General features: G+C 39.9%; 1 pseudogene; it reads right to left on the bottom strand.

Moving 5' to 3' along the window:
• Positions 1-542: 542 nt before the first annotated feature.
• Positions 543-6,634, bottom strand: LOC100398439 (high mobility group protein B1 pseudogene; annotated as a pseudogene).
• Positions 6,635-8,862: the final 2,228 nt, after the last annotated feature.

The raw sequence follows: 8,862 nt of genomic DNA, 5'->3' as shown, positions 1-8,862 counted from the left end.
ATTAGAGGGGGAGGTGAGGAGGTGGAAAGGGAGGCAGGAGAGGCAGGTACACTTGGTGTAACTTGTATTGAAAAAAGATTCACATATAAGTGGACTTGCCCAGTTTAAACTCATGTTGTTCAAGGGTCAACTGTATTCTGCTTTTCTATCTATCAGGTAGAGCTGCTTCCCAGAGTGTGGGTAGACACATCCTAATTCAGGATGTGTCTTTTTGAGAGCAGTGTGGTGCCCTCAAAGGAGGTAAGGCTTTAATGGGGTTGAATCTTTGCTTTGCTACTTACTGGCTGCATGACCTTAAACAAGTCACTTAACCTTTGTGAGCTGGTTTTAGTATTGGCCCAATGGGATAAAATATTAATGTTGCTGGGTTGTGTTAGGATTCAGGCTCATGTGCAACTAGACCTTGGCAGAGAGCAGGCTCTCTCTTCCTCATTTACAGGGCATGTGTTCTTCCTACAGGCATGGGACCACACATGTGTCTTAGGAACTTCAACAGCAAAGCCAACTTATTTTGGTCAGCAGCAAGCAGACCCTTCATGATGTCACAGGGATGGCAGATTCTTTTCTGTATCTTCTTTGTCCTGCTTTTCTTGCTCCTCTGGGATTCCTATGCAAGCCAGACTTAAACAGGCACAAATAAGGAACCAAAGACACAACCTCCAAATGATTGCTGTGCACAGATCCAAGTGACCCCAAAAACCCTCACACTTCGCTGGCCTCAGTTTTGTAAACATATGTACAAGATCATGTATCCCTCAGAACTTCTGTGAGAAGACAGTCTCCCTAGTGCAAGATATTTTCAGCAGATGCGTAAATGCTAAAAAAACAAAAAAAAAACAGAAAAATTTCCACACCAATGGGAGAGAAGTACCTATTGGTTTTATGTCAGCTCCCCACCTTCCAATTGTGACTTGTAGGAGAGGAGTGAGCTTGGCAGAGACTAAACTTGCTCTTTCACTTTTGATGCTGTTTCTTTGATATTTTGGCTTGACCCAACAGTGTCTCAGGAGTTCTAACAAAATAAACAAAAAACCCCACCATGAGGAAATTACTTAAGATCATGTAATAGCTAAAATCTTTTATATAAGTTTTATTATATATGTCAAAAAATAAGAGAAAAAGATACCATATAAATGAATAAATAGTTCTTACACATAGGCTCAGCCGAGACTCAAGGGAGGAAGATATCTTCTCTATATACATGTAGGGCACTGTTCCTGGTCTTGACAGAAGCCCCACAAACTACTTCATGCTGCTTTTCCCCAGGGTGAGGAGCTACATTTGGAGTTTCTTCCAAGTCTCCAGTTCTGTGACAGAGACAAATCCCTGCCCTTTAACGTACTGAACTAAAAACATGTTTATTCTCCATTAAGGGCAAGAGACAGGATCCAAAGAAGATATCTTTTTTTCCCCCTAGACCTTTGGATTGATTTTGCTAGCTCCCAATACATATTGCCCTTGACTGTAAATGCTGGAGTTGCCCTGGCCTCGGCCTTCGGATGGTGGTGGGAGAGAGAAGAAGGTGTTGTGTTAATCTCTGACCATATTGTGCTTATGACTGGTAATGGAGGTCACCTGAGCTGAGGGTACTCCGGAGTCCATTTATCTTGCCTACCAGATGGTATCAGATATGCCAATTTTTGTGAGGGCCTGGGGATGCTTTAACCAGGAATCATATCTTTGTGCATTGGCTTTTTCTGTTTTTAATCAAAAAGTTAAAAAACAAAGTCCATCACAGGTCTTATCTTTCCCTTTATGTATTTGGATGTCTTGTAATCAACTTCTCTGTTATGACTAGCAATTACTCTCACTCACCTCACAATCAATGTTTTTTCCTTTTTTTCTTGTTTCTTAAAAGATGCTTTTACTAAATATTATGTAGAGTTTCCACAGTTGCTTAGGATACTGCAAGAACATGTCACTCCTACCTGACAAGAAAAATCCAGGTAATCTACAAAGTAATTTTTTCAAGGTTGTGAGTTTCAAAGCAGCCAGGGGACTGAATTTCAAATGTGCCAAATCGAAGGTGTGACTGCACAGTCTTGTGCTAAGACCTCAGAAAGAGAGAAAGATTAGAGTAGAGTACTCAGTCATGCATAAAGCTCCTTGAAGAGGTTGAGGTCCTCTAGGTTAAGGGTCTTGAGGTGGGGAGATTAGCCTGGATTACCTAGGTGGATCCAGTCTAATCACATGAGGGCTTAAGAGTGGAGAACATTTCCTGGCTGCCGAGAACCAGAGAAATAGCTCCCTAAAAAAGATTCTGCCCACTATTGCTGGCTTTGAAAATGGTAGAAGGGAGTCACAAGCCAAGGAATGCGGATGATCCCACTTTAAATATAAAGACATACATAGGATAAAAGTAAATGGATGAGAACAGTAAATAAAGCAGGAGTGCTTATATTAATGTCAAAGTCAAACTCCAAACTAGGAATTTTACTAGGGATAAGAAGAGCCTTTCTATAAGGATGGAGGGGTCAATTCCTTAAGGAGCTATAACAACCCCAAGTGTGTAGATATGGAAAAACACAGCTCCAAATACATAAAGCAAAATATGATGGAGCTGAAGAAGAAATACATATATTCACAACCACAGCTGGAAACATCAACATTCCTCTCCAAGTGATTGACAGAACAAATGGATAAAAAGAATCAGTAAGAATATAGAAGACTTGAATGACACAATTGTGGGAGCTGGATTCCAACATGGCCTTCAGTGGTATTCATACTTATGTGTAGTACCCTTCATATCATACTTGAAGTTTCTTTTATTTTTTAAATTAAAAAATCTATTGTATTTTTAATATTCATTTATTTGTGTTTATGAATTTTTTTAGAGATGAGGTCTTGCCATGTTGCCCAGGTTGGTCTGGAACTCCTGAGCTCAGGGGATTCTCCCATCTCAGTCTCCTGAGTGGTTGGGACTGCAGGCATGCACCCGTGCCTGACTCTCAAAATTTCCGTCTCTTGTTCTTTACACCTCATTCTATATGATTTCTTCGTATTTATTCTTCATTCCATTAATTCTCTCTTCATCTGTGTCTCATCTGCTGTTATATCAACACTGAGTTTTTAATTTTGATTATCCTGTTTTTGCCGGGCACACCTGGGAGCCACCATGCTTGACACTTTGGGAAGCTGAGGTGGACAGATCACTTGAGGCCAGGATTTCAAAACCAGCCTAACCAACATAGCAAAGCCCCATCTCTACTAAAAATACAAAAATTAGCCAGGCCTGCTGGCACACGCCTGTAGTCCCAGCTATGTGAGAGGCTGAGGCATGAGAATTGCTTGTACTGAGAGGCAGAAGTGGCAGTGAGCCGAGATTGTGCCCTGCACTCTAGCTTGGGCTCCAGCCTGGGTGACAGAGACAGACAGACTCTGTCTCAAAAAAAAAAAATTATTATGCTTTTAATTTTCCAAATCTTGGCCATCCAACATTTTTATTCTTTAAAAATATTGCATATATCATTTTTTATTCTATGTCTATTTAAATTTCAAAAGTCCTTGTGGATTTGATTCTTTTGTTTTTCCTGGATCCATCTCATGGAGATTTGCTTTCTTGTTATTAAGTATTTTTTGTGACTTCATATTTGTTGGAATTTTATCTGTGGGAATTCTTTGTGTCCCCTATTGAAAGCAGTTTCCTTCAGAGAAGATTTGTATCTGCTAGACGGGCACTATTTTTATTTTTTATTTTTTAGATGGAGTCTTGTTCTTGTTGCCCAGGCTGGAGTACAATGGTGCAATCTCGGCTCACTGCAACCTCTGCCTCTGAGGTTCAAGTGATTCTCCTGCCTCAGCCTCCCAAGTAGCTAGGATTCCAGGCGCCAGCTACCATGCCCAGATAATTTTTGTGTTTTTAGTAGAGACAGAGTTTCATCATGTTGGCCAAGCAGGTCTTGAACTCTTGACCTCAGGTGATTTGCCTGCCTCGGCCTCCCAAAGTGCTGGGATTGTAGATGTGAGCCCCTGTGCTTGGCCTAGATGGGCACTATTAACTCAGAAACTATTTTTTAAAAAGACTCAGTTTGAAGTTTTTCTAGCCACACAAATAGTATGGATTTGGGCTACAAAACAATCTGACAAATACCATGAAGTTATGAATCCCGGAGAAGTTTTTTCCCCATTCATGTAATGCCAATTTATGAGGCAGCAGTTTTCTTCATAGTCTACTCTGGGTGAGGCCAGACTTACTTCTCATTTGTTTTGCACTGAGACTGTAGCCCTTTGGGATCCTAGCATTATGAGGGTATCTTATTACTTTCTTTGCTGTTTAATAACGACAACAATATTAATAGTCATTTGAGAGTAGTTTGAAGTTTACAGAAAAGTTGCAAAGAGTACAGAGAGTTCCTGCATACTCAGTTTCCCCATTAAGATCCTTTGATTACCTTGCACAAGCATTTTAAAGCCATCTCTCTCTCTCTTTTTTTTTTGGCATGGAGTTTCAGTCTTGTCGCTCAGGCTGGAGTGCAATGGTGCATTCTCGGCTCACTGCAGCCTTCGCCTCCTGGGTTCAAGTGATTCTCCTGCCTCAGCCTCCAGAGTAGCTGGAATTACAGATGCACACCAACAGGTCCAGCAAATTTTTGTATTTTAGTAGAGATGGGGTTTCACCATGTTGGCCAGGCTGGTCTCGAACTCCTGACCTCGGAAGATCTGCCTGCCTAGGCTTCCCAAAGTGTTGGGACAGGCGTGAGCCACCATGCCCAGTCAAAGCCATCTTTTTTTTTTCTTACAAGAACACTATGCCTTTTGTTTATTTATTAGGTTACATGAATAAGTTCTTGAGTGGCAGTTTCTAAGATTTTGGTGCACCCATCACCTGAGTAACGTACACTGTACCCAGTGTGCAGTCACCATCCCTCCCCTCTCCCACCCTTCCCCCGAGTCTCCTCAGTTCATCGCATCATTCTTATTCCTTATGCTTTTTAGTTCTCATAGCTCAGCTTCCAAAGGTATCTCTTAGTACATTTCACACCCTAGGCAGCCCTTGGTCTTTGTCTCTCGTGTCTTATATCCCTTGGGGTGTAAAACCTGAAATTTTGTAAGTTTCTGTCTTATTATGATGGTTTCTTATTTTTCTGTATTTTAAAACTTTTTATTTAAGCTAATTTCTCTCTTACAAAAAAATTAGAGACAATTGCCATATACTTTTCCCCAAATTCCATAAACATTAACATCTTACATAACTGCATTACGATGATCAAAAGCAAGACATCGATGTTTACATGATACAATTTTCTGATATACACGCTATATTTAAATTTCGCCAGTTGTCCTACTACTCAAGTCCTTTTTCTTCTCTAGTATCCAGTCCCGGATCCCACGTTGTACTAAATTATTGTCTCCTCGGTATCCTTTAATTTGGAATATTTCCTCACTTTGTGCCCTTCACTTTTCAGTTCAGGTGTTGAGTATTTTGTTATTTTTAATGACCGCTTTGTACTTTATTATTAGTTTACTTAAGTGGTTCCGTATGTAGGGACTCCTAGATTCTTTTCTTTTCTTCTTTTTTTGCTATTACAGACAATGATAAAATGAATGAATACGTAGGTAAATGAATCTTTTTTATTAATAAAAAATTATATTTACTTAGAAGCATTTACAATGTCAACAAAATAACTGTAACTTTTTTTTTGCAATTACAGAGTGATATTCAGTTAACAGAACAATTATTTCATATAAGCTGCATCAGAAACAACCGATGATGAAAAAAACTACCACTGGTTTGTGCTGGGCACCAAGGGCACCAACAACAACCTGCTGTAACTTCCCATGCCAGTGTACAGCCCCATACTGCAGCAGGCAAGGTTAGTGGCTATGGGACATGTCACCAGGACAGGGCTATCTAAAGACACAGTTAACTCTATGTGTTAACTATACAGAAAAGACACCAGACAGTTAAAAGTAACCCTTACAGAGCCTTCCATTTTCAACGTCTTTCTTTAAAAGGAGTGAGTTGCGTACATGAAGGTTAAATGTTTTAGAGACAAGAAAAGAAAACTGTGCTAGAACCAGCTTATTCACCATCATCATCTTCATCTTCGTCTTCTTCCTCCTCATCCTTTTCATCTTCCTCATCTTCCTTTTTCTTGCTTTTTCAGTCCTGAAACTCCCTTTTTTGCTTCATCAGGCTTTCCTTTAGCTCGATATGCAGAATATCCTTTTCGTATTTTTCCTCCAGCTTTGCAGCCTTCTTTTCATAAGGCTGCTTGTCATCTGCAGCAGTGTTATTCCACATCTCTCCCAGTTTCTTTGCAACATCACCGATGGACAGGCCAGGATGTTCTCCTGTGATTTTAGGGCGATACTCAGAACAGAACAGGAAAAAGGCTGATGGAGGCCTCTTGGGTGCATCGGGTTTCCTGAACAGGTTTTTTCTCTCCCTTTTGGAAGGGAGATGGGGTTTTATTTCTTTTTCATAATGGGCCTGGTCCGCCTTTGCCATGTCTTCATATTTTCCTCTTTTAGCATGCATGGTCTTTCACATCTCTGAGCACTTCTGAGAAAATTCTGAGTTGACTGGAGCATCTGGGTACTTCTTCTTATGCTCCTCCTGACAAGCTTGCACAAAGAATGAAGATGATGACATTGTGCCTCTTGGCTTCTTAGGATCTCCTTTACCCGCGTTTAGTTATCTTTCCTCAGCAAGGCACAGAGTCGCCCAGTGCCTGTCTGGCAAGTCCAGCTCTCCCTTGCCCTGGCGCTGTCTCTATGAAGCTCAATGTACTGCAACGGCTGTGAGAGTGGGAGCCAGATGCAGGCTCCGCACTTTCTCTGCTCTGTAACCAGGTACATGAATCTTTAGGTACTTATTCATAGGGTAAATTCCTAGAATGAAATTACTGACTTAAAATACCCTTGTGTAGATAAATATTGCCAACAGCATCATCTTTTTATTTTAATTTTAAAAACTTACATAGAGTAAAATCTACTTTTCTTGGTGTAAAATTTTATGAGTTTTACTCGTGCATAGGGTCTTGAAACTAACAGCACAAGTAGAATACAGAACAATTTCAACACCTCAAAGAATTCTGGGCTGGGCGTCATGGCTCACACCTGTAATCCCAACACTTCAGGAGGACGAGGTGGGTGGATCACCTGAGGTCAGAAGTTCGAGACCAGCCTGGCCAACATGGTGAAACCCCATCTCTACTAAAAATACAAAAAATTAGTTGGATGTGGAGACAGGAGCCTGTAATCTCAGTTACTTGGGAGGCTGAGGCACGAGAATTGCTTGAACCCGGGAGGCAGAGGTTGTAGTGAGATAGCCCATTGCATTTTGGCCTGGACAATAAGAGCAAAACAAGAATTCCCTTCTGCTTTCCCTATATATTCAGACCCTCTTGTCCCTGGCAACCACCCATCTGTTCTCTGTTCCTGTATTTTTGCCTTTTCCAGAATGTCACATGAGTGGAATCATACCATGTACAACTTTTTGGACTGCATTTTTTTCACCTAGCACAATACATTTGACATTCATCCATGTTGTGTGTATAAATAGTTTGCTCTGTTTTATTAATTAGTAGGCTGCTGTTGTACACATGTAAAGCATTGTGTTTACACATACACCCATTGAATAACATTTGCATTGTTTGAAACTCCTGGCCATTATAAGTAAAGATGCTATAAACATTCACAGATGAGTTTTTGTGTGAATGTAAGTTTTCATTGTTGTAGCAAAAATAGTATTTTAAGTACCCTGATTTGATCATTATACCTTCTATGTGTGTATCCTGTAAATAAGTATGCCAGAAATCACATGTAGCTCATAAATATGTAGTATTACATGTTCATAATCATGCCCTATAAATGTACCCCAAAATATGTGCTATTACATATATACTATTATGTATCAAAATAAAAAAATTAAAAAATATTTTGAAGTAGATTTGTTGGGTGATACAGCACACACACACACACACACACACACACACACACACGTAATATTTTAAGAAACCATCAAACTGTCTTCCCGAGTGGCTGGACCATTCTGCATTCACATCCACAGTTGATGAGAGTTTGTATTGCTCTGCAATACAACAAATGTATTCCAATATTTGGCATTATCAGCATTTTTTTTGTTTTGGCCACCTCAATACGTGTGGAATGGTATCTCATTGTTAAAGTCAAGCTTTGGTGATGTTTTGACCAAGCATGACAGAGTCTGATTCATCTTCTGTTGTTGGGATTTATTAACACTTCTGAGGGTGCTCCAGATTTCAGAAGAGCTTCAGGATGTTATCAGAGATTATATAAGAAAGGTACTCCATTATCAATTAAGTTTAGGACCCAGGAAGCTTTTTTTTTTGATTAAGTAAATGTCCATACTACAAGACTACCCAGTATTTTTAATATGTACATAATGACTGTCCACAGGAAGAGAGAGTAGGCTGTGTTCCCCTGAAATTTGAAGATGAACCTCTTTGCCTATGGAGCATTTCAAAGGTTGAATATTGGGCAAAACTCATTTGGAAAATGCTGCTCTCATTCACAGAGAGAAGAAAAATAATCTGTGGATACTCAATAACCATGCATTAACTAAAAATAGCTTTTCTTCTCTACAAAGTGAACTTTTTCATTTAAGAAAGTCTCCTTCTTAATTTATTGGTCCTCTTAAGAATAAGGTTTCTGTGACTCTTCTGAGATATTCCACCACAGAACTGTCATTGACTTAAAAAGTCCAAGACATTGAGATTCCTTGACTTCCCGCACAGAAGGCTGGTTCGCCATTGAAATGAGATTTTCTTTCTTTCATGCCTGTCCCTTTGAACAGGGTCATGTTCTAGCATTGTGAGCTGTTCTCAATCACCAAAGAACATAAACTAAGCCAGGAAGACTTTGCTCCATTTTTTAAAC

Source organism: Callithrix jacchus, chromosome 19 (assembly GCF_049354715.1).
Source record: "Callithrix jacchus isolate 240 chromosome 19, calJac240_pri, whole genome shotgun sequence".
Classification (NCBI taxonomy): Eukaryota; Metazoa; Chordata; class Mammalia; order Primates; family Cebidae; genus Callithrix; species Callithrix jacchus.
This window is presented reverse-complemented; position numbering and strand designations above follow the sequence as displayed.